General features: G+C 40.1%; 1 long non-coding RNA gene across 8 annotated transcripts in view; it reads right to left on the bottom strand.

Annotated features, from left to right (window-relative positions):
* The window catches only part of LOC116593017, a 225,731-nt gene that overhangs the window by 94,503 nt on the left and 118,165 nt on the right, over positions 1–13,063 (bottom strand). For 4 of the 8 annotated variants that reach the window (XR_004286696.1, XR_004286699.1, XR_004286697.1 and 1 more), the window contains one exon: positions 693–1,441. The exons of 1 other annotated variant lie outside the window; for it this stretch is intronic. This is a non-coding gene — a long non-coding RNA (uncharacterized LOC116593017). Of the gene's footprint in view, positions 1–692; positions 1,442–13,063 lie in introns of those variants that run through there. 3 more of the 8 variants (XR_004286700.1, XR_004286698.1, XR_004286703.1) reach the window with 3 other exon arrangements.

Raw genomic sequence — 13,063 nt, 5'->3', positions numbered from 1 at the left:
AGGACCCTAAGATCATGACCTGAGCCGAAGGCAGAGGCTTAACCCACTGAGCCCAGGCACCCCCTGTTTGGATTACTATAGCTATGTAGTACATCTTTTTATTTAACTTCTATTTAAATTTCAGTTAGTTAACAGTGTAATAGTAGTTTCAGTTGTACAATTTCATGATTCAACACTTACATACAACACCCAGTGCTTATCACAAGTGCCCTTCTTAATCCCCGTCACCTCTTTCACCCATCCCTTTCCCCCTTCCTTCAGGTAAGCATCAGTTTGTTCTCTGTAGTTAAGAGTCTGTTTCTTGGTTTGTCTCTCTCTCTCTCTCTCTTTTTTCCCCTATGCTCGTTTGTTTTGTTTCTTAAATAACACAAATGAATGACATTATATATTTGTCTTTTTCTGACTGATTGACTTATTTTGCTTAGCATAATACTCTCTAGGTCTACCCGTATCATTGCAAATGGCAAGATTTCATTCTATTTTTATGGCTGAGTAACACTCCATTGTATATGAATACCACATACTCTTCATACTCTTTACCCACGCATCAATCAATGGATAGTTGAGCTGTTTCCACAATTTGGCTATTGTACATAATACGGCTATACACATTGCGGTGCTTGTATCCCTTCAAATTAGGATATCTTGAAATCTGGGATTGTGATACTTCCAATTTTGATCTTCTTTTTCAAGGTTGCTCTGGATATATGGGGGTCTTTTGTGGTTCCATACAAATTTTAGGATTAATGCACGTACTTCAGAAGGTTGTTGTGAACATCAAATGAGCTTATTACATTGCCTGGCACATAGCAAATACACGCGAATGGTTGGTGATTATCACTATCATGACCATTACCATTATTAGTTATTGTCATGGGCCTTAGAGACAGGAGCAAGAACAGGCAGCATCAGCAATCTTGCTGACCTCCAGCAGCACTAATACAAAAAATACCTCTGATCTCTCAAGCACACAGACAAAAAAAGTTGCTTGCAGGCGTGTGGACAAGAAATGTCTCTGTTAGCAGCCAATGAAGACAGTTCTTCAAAGCACTTGTCAGATCCCAGAAGCACAGAGAAATGAAATTCTACTTGAGAGCAAGCTCTTTCTGTCTTGGAAGGCTGGCCTGGGTTCCTTCCTGGATAAGGGACTCCATCCATAGTGTGTAATGTATCTCCTGGAATTGTGGGCTTCTCTGAATGACAAGCAAAGCACAACACTTCAGGAATGTCATTATTTCACAGGAACCCAGTTTCTGCTAAGAAATCAAAGCCATTCCTAAAATCAGCTGATCACAGGGGTACAAGTCCAGAAACAGCTCTGGGAAATGTAACTTTCCATCGCCTAACTGAACGGCCTGCCAAGATCAGACCCAGATGGGACTTACCTGGAGTCCTTTGAAGCCACAGATCCATCCCACCGCAACCCAACTCTGCTCCGAGTCTGCAGATATAGAGTATAAGGCAGTGAAAAAGAAAACAAAACAATAGCCAGTGAGTCTTGGAGTCAAGCAGACCTAAGGTTCAAATCTCAGTGGGTCACCTAACAAGCCAGGTAACTGTGGGTGATTCTCCCTCTCTGAATGTTTATTTCACAGATTTCCAGGGAAATGAAGGAAAAGATGTGGGTGACAATGCCTGGCACAGAGTTGCCATTAATTTCCGTGCCTTCCCTAACAGCAGGATGGCCCTGGCCGACTTGCTTTATCCATCCCCCAGGTTCAAGCAGTGGATCCAGCTCAGGTCACTGCCACCAAGTACAGCAGACTGCTTTCTGCCCTGTGCGTCATCACCCATGTTTTCAGGCCACACTTGGGGAGCCAAAGCCTTCCCCGAAGCTGAGGTCATAAAGCAGAAAAAGACAAAGCTCTGCTTTCAGAGAGCAGGTTGGCCATGAGCAAAGCCATCTCTTTGCGGCCAATCTGCCCCCTGGGTATGGAAGGCCCCACAGAGCCCTGCAGTAAAGAGCTGGCCCATTTCGCTTTCCCACCCACCAGTCCTATGTGACCCCTGGACGGAGCTAAGGAGTGGGGAGCTAGTTCACCGAGTCTCTTAATCCTCTGGACATAGCACTCTCGTGCCCCAGCCTCAGAGAGGATGAATATGACAGTCACAAGATTCACACTTCTAGCCATGGGGCATTCTCTTCTTGCTACATCACCTGGCAGGTCTCCTTGGCAGTGGGCTCCCAGCTCCAGTGGTGTGCACAGCGTTTTGCTCACCTCTGTGCCACTAATATTTTCCCAGTTTTTCATTTAACCATTGGCTTATCCAGCGACACCTTTCAAACTGGATTCTGAAAATCTACTAGATTTTCTACTTATGGTTTGCATTTTGAGAATCTTTAACACCTCTAGTACCTTCTATTGGCTTTATAATTTTACTTTCAGGCCAGATTTTACCTTTGTATGTGCTTGAGATAGTGTACCAATCTATTTTTTTTTTTCACGTAATGAACTATTTCTCTATCACTGATCAGTGTTTTAGGTGGTCTGTCTTTTCCCTCCTGATTTATGTTGCCATGTTTATTCTGTAACAGGTTCCCATGTGGAAGTGAGTCTATTTCTGACTCCCCATTCTTTTCCATGGATTTTTCTGGCTGCTCCTACACCAGTCCCACGCTGATTTTATCTGTGAGGGTGAATCCCTTCTTTTTGCTCTTCCTTTTCAGAATGGACTTAGGCATCACAAACTTTCATTCCTTTGTAAAAGTTTAGAATAAGTATGGCCAAAAAACCCTGGCCATAATTCTGACATTGAATTTGTAGGTTAATCTTAAGGGAAACTGACATATTGACATATCAAAGATGTGGCATATCTTTCCATTTATCCCGCTCTTCTTTGAAAATGTGTAACTGAGTTTTCAGCTTTCTTTCAACTTTCAACTTTCTCAACTCATTGGGTTATTTCCTACAGACTTTATAGTTTAAGAATTGTTTTTTTTTTCCTTTTCTTTTCCTTTGGTGTGTTTTATTTTCTATTATATTTTCTGGATGGCCTTGCTAAGGTTGATAAAGACTAATAATTTTTTAAGACTGCTCAGGTATTCACCATCTGCTTGTCTTTTATTTTTGTTTGTTGATTAAATGTGTTTCTCCAATCTGCAGATCTCCTTTTCCTTTTTCCTTCTCTTTCTGTTTTGGCCGGAAACTCCAATGTATAAAACAATGAACAGCTAACTGTTGTTAAACAGTAGCAGTAAAAACAGAAAATGTCAAAATTTGCTTTTAAAATCACACGTGCTCTTCTTTACAGGTTTCAACAGCATCCATGCCTGTTACACCCCAACATGGTAGGAAGAACAAGTGTTGTCCCATTGTACAGATAAGACTCAGTACTTTTGGTTGGGTTTTGGGGGATCACCTAACTAGAAATAAACAGAATTCATCTTCAGGTCTCTGAAGCTTCAAGTTTTCTACTATGGCAGATGAACTTAACATCTAGTCAAAATATCTAAAACTACAGTGATTTAACCCAGTCATATACAAAGTGAAGTTTCTTAAAGATTTACTTATTTATTTGGCGCGGGAGAGGAGCAGAGGAAGAGGGAGAGAAATCTTTGAGAAGACTCCCTGCTGGGCACAGAGCTCAATACCAAGACCCTGAGATCATGACCTGAGCTGAAACCAAGAGTTGGATGCTTAACCAACTAAGCCACCCATGCACCCCGTACAAAGTGATTTTTTATATTTAAACCTCTTACCATATATCATTTTAAAAGAAAGCTGTATCAACTGATTATTAAAGGTTCTAAATTTCTTCAAGGCTTAAGAGCTATATGTCCCTATCAGTTGGGGCTGTAATTCTGTCAAGAATTTGAGTCTCTACAGTGGCAAACCAGTTAGTTAAATTAGTCAATCTTTTATATTATTTACCTATAGGTTTACATTGGGCCTCATTCCAGAAAGGTTTTTAGAGTGTCTTATAATCTGTATCATATGTAAGCAGAAATGAAATCTTTCTCTTTTTTTTTAAGATTTTATTTATTTATTTGACAAATAGAGACCACAAGTAGGCAGAGAGGCAGTCAGTAAGAGAGGAGGGAGCAGGCTCCCTGCCAAGCAGAGAGCCCAATGCAGGGCTCGATCCCAGGACCCTGGGATCATGACCTGAGCCGAAGGCAGACCTACTGAGCCACCCAGGTACCCCAGAAATGAAATTTCTAACAAACAATTGGGGAATACAGACTCACAAGCAAAGCTGCTAAATTTGAGAAAAGAAGTGTTCATCACTAGAAACATGTTAACTCTACCAACTCTAATACTTTATTATTTCATAAAAATGGAGATCATATGTACCCTTTATACTCATTTTATCCCATCATCAGTATAAAAAAAGGAATTGGCCCTTACAATAGCAAAGCAGTCAGTTACCGTGGTCAGTTTAGGTAAATAAGTCCGTTTTGTGGAGCACAGCGGAATGGGAAAGAAGTATCCCTCAAGTTGATAATATTGCAATGCAGCTACAACTTTCACTTGGTTGGACTCATTTAAACACTGAAAAGCTGTCATAAAAATAATAAGGCTATTTCCATTTTTGGAAGGAAAAACTAAGTAAATCAGTTTCTTAGTTGGATGAAAATGACAGACCTGTGAACAGGACTCATAAATTAAGCCCGAGTCTGGTCTGCTACCTCTCTGTAATCAAGCCCCATGATTTGCCAGTGGAAATCAATGCCTCTTAAATGCATGGAATGACATCTCAGCAAACATACAAGCAGATGATCCCACAGCCCCTTTATAAAACTAACTATCAGGAAGTAACAAGGGACTGCATTTGTTCCTGACAATTAAGGGTATTTTTCTTCCCGTTCCTTGCATTTCTACTTAGGGAATGTGCGAGAGAATGTCGTTTCTCAGGGCTGCTGGTATGGAATGTGCACGTTATGCTGCCTTTTGAAGGGACGTCAGACTGAAAGCGCAAGAAAACATACATAAGGGTGAAGAGGGGCTCAAAGAAGCAGAATCAAGCTATGTAAGAAGAGGAAACCAGAAAACTGTAGTTGTCTTTCTTAAATACTGCTTTGCAGACCAAGCAGCAACATATAAAATGTGGCCCAGCAGAAGGCTTACCTAACTGGGAGCAGAATGAGGGGAAAGGAGCTGCTCCAGATCCCTTAGAACCACTGATTCTCCTTGAAACCCCACCTCCTTTAGAGTGAAATTTACTGTGAGCTAGCTAACAAAAATTCTGTGTTTATGGGAAATAAGCGTTGTCGGAAAAGATAATGGATTCTGTTTTCAACTGTCAAGGTTATAAAATTGAGCTTTCAACAAAGAAGGGAAAATGTTGGCTCCAGAACAGATCATCATCAAGGCACTGATTTCTGTTTTGTCTCTTCTCATCAGCAAGAAGGAAAATAAGATAACCTCTACAGAAACTAACACGGTTTTCCACAGCAGAAGATACCACTACAGCTAATAAGGCACTGGCAGTCTGTGTTGAGTGACTTCTCTGTTCAAAAAACGCCGTGCTCGTCACACCCATGAACTGTATGCGTGTCTATCTGGCCCGCTCACGTCCCCACACCTGTTCATTCAGGCATTAGACCTAAGCACTTGTAAAGCAAGTGAATGTATCTGTACAGCGACGGGTAAAAATAACCCGGACTATTCCTGTAACATTATCAAAACGATCTGACCGAAGAGAAGATTGTGTTTCATGGGATAAAGTGGTTAAATTAGATGTTTCCTCACGTTTTATGACCGGTTTGTCTTATTCACTGTGTATAAAATAGCTGACCTCCATTCCAAGAGCATGAGTAGTAACCAAATTTAATGCCATGTGCTCAGAGGCTCAAACACTGGTTTCGTTGCCTCTGAGGCATAGCTCCTGAGTGTGCTACTGTCATACAGAGACACGGTACTTGGGACATCACAGAGGAGGAACGTATAACTCAATCAACGCTACAGTAGTTCTGCAGGATAACCGTTGATATAGTTATCATTGGTCAACTCCTGGAAAATAAAGTTCAGGGAGAAGTTGGATAACTTGTTATCTTCTGGAATAAACTTAAATAAGTTTATATAATCTCTCTCTCTCCCCTTCTCTCTCTCTGTATATGTATGTATATATATAATCTCTCTCTATATATAATATCTCTCTCTCCCTCTCTTCTCTCTATATATGTATGTAATGTATGTATATACATAATCTCTCTCTCTATATATATAATTTCTCTCCCTATATATAGGTAGTGTCATATATGTATATATATGTATATTGTATAATATATTGTATAATATATGTATAATCTCTACAATGAGAAGTTCCCAAGCATAGACAATGACAAGAGAAGAGCAACCAGTAGTATCATTCTCCAGTTCCCTCATTATACTTTTGCCATACTGGCAATGGGCTCCTGAAAAATCCAAGCATGGTTGATTGAATCACTGTTCACAATTTTTCACATCCTTCCTGTATTAAATTATTCCTGCACTTTCAGTGTCATGTGTCTGAGGTACTATCCATTGTGAGGTAAAATATTTACCCCATCCCATTTATTCTGGGCATGGCCATACAGTTTTCTTTAGCCAAAGGAATGTTCCTGAACATGAGAGGAGGTCTTAAATTTGCTTGTGTGTGCTCCTGACGTGGACTATGAAAAGAACATGTTCCAGGATGCTACTGGTCAAAAGAGAGGGAGCAACATGCGAGGGAGATCTGAGTCCTAGAGTCCAGCCAAACCCAGCGAAATTGCAGCTGGTCCACAGACCCATGTGAAAGAAAGAAATGCTTATTATTTCAAGCCAGAGTTGGGAATGATTGGTTATGCCAGATTGTTGCAGCAATATATCATCTCAGTGACTTAGCACATACTGTTCCCTCTACCAGGAATACTCTTCCATGCCCACTCTTCATCCAGTTAAGTCCTACTCATGCTTCATATCTTGTTGTAAATGTCTTCTATATGGGAACGATGTTGCAGACCAGAATAACTCCTCCTCTACATCCTGTATTTCTCCTTTTGTAAAATTCATTAAATTTACAATTATTTGGTCCATGTCATCCAAACAGAACATAAGCTTCTTTGAGGGATGGGACCGTAGTGTCTTGTTCATTGGTATAGCCCCAGCACACAGCACACAGTGGCTAGCAGAGTGGAGTCAATAAATAATCTGTTAAGTCTTATTTTAAGGCATGTGGTTCTGCTACTTATGGTTGAGTAAGAAACTTAACTTTTTGGGTTTTAGTTTTCAGCAACTGTAAATTAGACATAGTAATACCTATGTCTTAAGGCACTTATGATTAAACAAATTAACCAATCAACTTAACATATCTGACACATAGGCAAATAGAAGGCACTTGGTAACTTACAGTTTTTAATAAGATAAGAAAGATACAGACATCCCCTCTGTGTCTTAAAAAGTGATTTGTTTTAAAGTAATGTTTTGGGGACACCTGGGTCACTCAGCCAGTTAAGCGTCTGCCTTCTGTTCAGGTCATGATCCCAGGGTCTTGATATTAAGTCCCATGTCATGTTCCCTGCTCAGAGAGAGTCTGCTTCTCCCTCTCCCTCTGCTTCTGTCACCCCCGGCTTGTGCTTTCTCTCTTGCTCACTCTCAAATAAACAAATAAGCTCTTAAAAAAGTAAAATAAAGTGATGTTTTGGCAGAAAAGGAAAAAAATTACATAGTGTCACTATCAATAATTGCTTAATTTAGATATTTTTAAATACTATGCTTATTTACCATGATGTGAGTCCATTTTTAAAACAACTGAAGGTAGAATTTGGGAAAAAGAAACAGGTTTGCAATTGATACTTCATTTATTTTAAACATTGTCATTAAATGATGTCATACTTTTTTTAAAAGAATGAAATTTATCCTTCCTATTTTTGAAAAATTTTCATCTTTAAATCATTATTCAAAGTTGGCATTTGTTTTTCAAAATGTTATTCTTCATTCCCATAATTATATTTTGCTTCAGTGGGATTTTATTTAATTTAAATCAGGTTTTTCTTTTGCCAATAGCAACATACGTCCGTCATAGAAAATTAGAAAACGCAGATAAGGATAAAGAAGGGAAATTTATTTCTGTAATCCCACCCCCCCAGAGGTAGACATTGTATTTCATTCCAAATATTTTTATTCAGAAGAAAATAATGATGGGATTTTGTTGTACATTACTCATTTAAGGTTGCCTTCTCACTTATTTATCATAAGTATTTTTCTAGGCCAAAAATACTCACCTACAACATCTTTTTATCAATGACCTCCCATCATATAGAAATACCATCATTTACTTGAGCGATCCCCTATTGCTGGAAATATCCTTCCTTCCTCCCTACCTCCCTCCCTTCTTTTCTTTTCTTTCTTTCTTTCTTTCTTTTTTTTTTTTTTAACTATTACCAGCAACGCTTCTGCGAATGAGTGAAGAGATACAGTGTCATTCAAAACCAATAGAAAATGACAGCCACTGACTGGTATCTTACAGTTCAGGGTATAGATCATTATCCCGACCATGGCCTATTTTTTTCCCTTACATTTCTTACTAAGAGTCTGGGGTCATCGGTGGAAGAGGGTAAAGGTGAGTAGGTAGGCAAGATGGGGGTACGAAAGAGAAAGGACTTCTATTTCTGGTCTCAATAAGGAAAGAGCAAACCAGAACCTATAAATTAACACATGATCAAAAACGCTATAACAAAACGAGGGCCCACATTTTGAAAGGGGAATATTTCTCTATTTGTAGTTAGAGCGTCCATATTTGTTTTGACAAACATGTTTTTCCCCCCCAATCTGGTTGGTTGGTTGGTTTGACAAGGACGAACAGTCTCTTTTTACAGGAGCTGAGGCACAGAAAGGCTGACTGGAGTGTCCAAGGTCCCACAAGTTAGTGGCATAGCCAGGGTCTGAGCCCACGTGTCCTGGCCCACAGACAAGAGCTCTTTCAATGCTCTCATAGTTCTCTGGGACTGTGAATACTGGGAATTACTAAGAATAGAGAAGCGGACACAGTGTGGCAGGGAGCTTAGCAGAAATGTAATGCTTCTGAGAGATGGCACGGGGACATCTGTGAGCTATTTAGCATGGGTCGAACATCCTCAGTGAGACGATAAGAAACATCTCTGTTCACCTCTTTAGGGTGATCTGAACATTATTGTTTACTTAGAAATTTGTCCCTTAAAGAGCTTCAATGTTCTCAAAAGAAAGGGGCTGCTGAAAAGTGAAAATATTTTGCTTTTACTCACTGTGTAAATGACGGAAAGGAGATTTGGCTCAGGTTAAGGAATTATTGGGAAACACCTAAATTACCTAATAATGTTAGGACTACACCGCTGAATTCTTTGAATGGAGGGATCATGAGTCTCCACTGCACCTAACACACAAAAATACAGTGAAAATCATATGCAACACAATCAGAATTGCTAATTAATGGCTAATCAGAAATGTTTGCAGGGGGAGGATATGTTTATGTTGTCAATGTTATAGTTTAACTCAAATAAGGGTAAATGTATTCACCCATCTGGTGGAAGGTCTTAGCCCTTTCCCTCACTGTGAGTTCACTGGAAAGGCTCCAAAGCCACATTTTTTTTTACCGAAACCACACCCATAAGATCTTGTTTTTCATTTCCAATTTTTCTTTCCTTGTAGTGGATGAGAACTTAAAAACAGTTGTGAGCAAAATACTGTAGTTTTTTTTTTTTCTCCATTTGTCATTGCGGAATCTTTTCAAAGCATCATTCCATTTAAATTACATTTCATTTTAATAATTCTCTCTCCATCTCTCTCTTGAGACTCCTGTTTCATTAGTTAACGTAATATTGAAGCAAATTGTATAGTCTGAATAACATGTAGAACTGGCATAAATACATTCAAGAACAAACAATTCTGAGTCTCAGAACACATGAAACTCAGCTCTTGGGGAAGAGAAGGGCCAGTGAGGGCAGACTTGGGTTTTGGTCTATCAGTCACATCTTCAACAAGAAAATCACTGGTTCCTCCTACTAGTCACTTAAGTGGAACTTGGCTAAAAGAGTACCCACAAGAGTTTTCACTAGTTAACTGTGAATTTTAAGCAGTGTCTTCATAAACAATGCCCGTTGTCAATCCCAGGAAAAAGTTTGAATTTTATCTGTCACACTTATACTCAAAGTTTAAAAATCCCCTCCTCTCTACCCCAATAAATCCCAAGTATGTCAATCTGCCTATTCAAGCAGTAAGTTTGGGTTCACACTATCCCTCTTCTAATTCCCTAGAAGACCCAATATCTCACCAGCACAGCCTCTTGAAATGCGAAGGAAGGACTGGATAAATAAATTGATCCTAACTTTTCTTTCCTTCTGAGCACTTACAAACATTGAATCTTTCTTATTTTTTCTTATTTTCTGTTCTCATGATTAGAAAGTACACTCGGTGAGAGATGGGACCTCATCTGTTTCATCCACCTTTGGATTCTGGGCACACCTAGCATATTACCTGGCACAGAGAAGCTACACATTAATGTTGTTAAATGAGTGACTGATTTCATCTGGCTGCCGGGAGTATACACAACATAAGTGTCTTCTACACTGATTTGATCTCACTTAATTACTAACATTTTTACTTTTTCAAATAAATTTCTCCTGGGTGGCTCAGTCAGTTAAGGGTCTGACTCTTGATTTTAGCTCAGGTCATGATCTCAGGGTCATGGGAATGAGCCCTCCATCAAGCTCTGCGCTCTGCACTGGACATGAGCCTGCTTAAGATTCTCTCTCTCCAGGGCACCTGGGTGGCTCAGTGGGTTAAAGCCTCTGCCCTCGGCTTGGGTCATGATCCCTGGATCCTGGGATAGAGCCTCGCATTGGGCTCTCTGCTCAGCAGGGAGCCTGCTTCCCTCTCTCTCTCTGCCTTTCTGCCTACTTATGATCTCTGTCTGTCAAATAAATAAATAAAATCTTAAAAAAAAAAAAAGATTCTCTCTCTCCTTCTGCCTCTGCCTCTCCCTCCTCCTCTCTAAAATAAATAAAATAAATTTCTTCATTGTTAAAACTTTTCCAATTACTTGGCAAAAATGCAGCCTGCAGAAGGCTTAGATTCTAATCTTATATATATATCAGGTCAGAAAACTACTGTCGCTCCAGGAAATAAAAAGGGCATTGCAGAACAATTAGAGCTGTGTAAAGGCTATACTCATGGGGCATACCAAGCAGTTTCATATAGTCATTCAGACCCAGGCATAATAAACAGTCTTATATATCCACAATGACAGCAACCAGTCACTTGTAAGGTAACATTGTCCCTAAGCCCAGCACACTTCATGTCACCTCTGACCCCACCTACAATTCTAAGGCTATCATCAGAACTTCTATTATGGGCTTGACAGAACTGCCCCCCCCCAAAAAAAAAAGAAGAAGAAGAAATAAAGAAAAAAATGGATTTCTTATCCGAGCTTTAAAACTTTGTTTTGCTTTGTTTAAGTGACTGTTTTGTTCAGGAACACTTACATTTGTAACTGAAAAGAGGAAGGCATGATGAAAGACATTTTTGTTAAAGTAGATTAATGAAAAAAAAAATTATAGTTGGAAAGAACAACTCATTTTGAGAGACAAAATGAAGCTACAGTTTCCTCCCATGAAAGAAAAATGAAAGGAAGGGAGAAAAAGAGAAAGAACGAAATTATTTTTGTTTTGTTACTTAAAAAGATAGAAAAGATTTCATACTGGACCCCACAAGGTAAACATGGGCCCCACGGAGTGAACATGGACCCTGACAGGGTAAACATGAACCCCCACAGAGTGAACATGGACCCCCTACAAGATGAACATGGACCTCCAGGGTGAACATGGATCCTACAGGGTGACCATAAACCCACAAGGTGAACATGGACCTCACAGGGTGAACATGGACCCCACAGAGTGAATATGGACCCCACAAGGTGAACGTGGACCCCCACGGGGTGAACATGGACCCCACAGGGTGAACGTGGACCCCACAGAGTGAACATGGACCCCCACAGGGTGAACATGACTATGATCTCCCTTCAAGCATCCCAAATTCCACATTCCACAAATGTTCCACAAAAATTCCACAAAAAGCATTCCATTCCACCAAGCCTCCCAAGCTATAACAATAGAATTTGTTTCAAATCTTCACTCATCTGCACATTCAGCCATTAAAACCATGAAAGCTATCTTTAAAATGTCCTGCCAGTTCAGCCCTTCTCTAGCCCCCTGATACTGGTTCAGGGTTTGGTCCCCATACAGCAATGGGCTGTTAAAGCACCTGTGAACGGTACATCCCAGAGTGGTACCTGTACCAATCCATCTCTACGCTGTCACCAGATTTCCCTCTCACCCAAGTTCCCTGGAAGCCACTTAGGCTTCCAGATGGTTCAACTCATCTCTGAAGTCTACATTCCTTGTCCTCTTACAACCACACTTGCACGCTTCAGGCACAATCAGGAGATAGTGGGCTGTAAGTATGAGTCTGAAGCTCAGCGAAGCAATCTGGAATGACCAAGATTTACAAATAGAGTACTTATTTATTCTTAGTTGCTCTAGAGCAAATCCTGTGGTGCACTATCCAGTTTCTCCCCCTCTCCCTCCCCCTTCAAAACCATGATGCCCATTCCTCCAGCTGCTGGGAGCCCTGGATCACAGCTGAATCCCTGTCCAAAGGAGCTGCCTCACCCAAAACTATGTCCCTCCCAGCCAGCAGCCCACGTTCAATAACTGATTGAAGCAGGACACAAAAACCCAGACCCCTTGCTTGATGGGGAAATAACTCTGAAGGGTTGTCCCAGCTCCAGAGTTTCCCATGGAATAGGCTGAATCTTCTGTTGTGACTGTATCACGGTTCAACTTCTTTCTCTGTCCAAACCTGCTTCCATCACTTTCAGGGAGCACTTCCCAGTGAACCTCCTCCATGGAAATCTCAGGTTCAGGGTCCATTTCCAGGAAATACAATGAAAAGAGAGTTGATCTCTTGAAACTTAAAAAATAGATATTATTATGTCATAATTAGTGACTTTAATTTTAATTAATGTTCATACTTGACTGTTAACCATTTTTAAGGTTCTGTTTTTATTCAGAATGGTTCAAGTGAAAAGAAAGGACATCTATGCCTTTGGGGAAAAAAAAAAAAAA

This window comes from Mustela erminea, chromosome 6 (genome assembly GCF_009829155.1).
Source record: "Mustela erminea isolate mMusErm1 chromosome 6, mMusErm1.Pri, whole genome shotgun sequence".
NCBI classification, from domain to species: Eukaryota; Metazoa; Chordata; class Mammalia; order Carnivora; family Mustelidae; genus Mustela; species Mustela erminea.
Note: the sequence above shows the minus strand (reverse complement) of the source record. Positions and strands in the feature narration are given on the sequence as shown.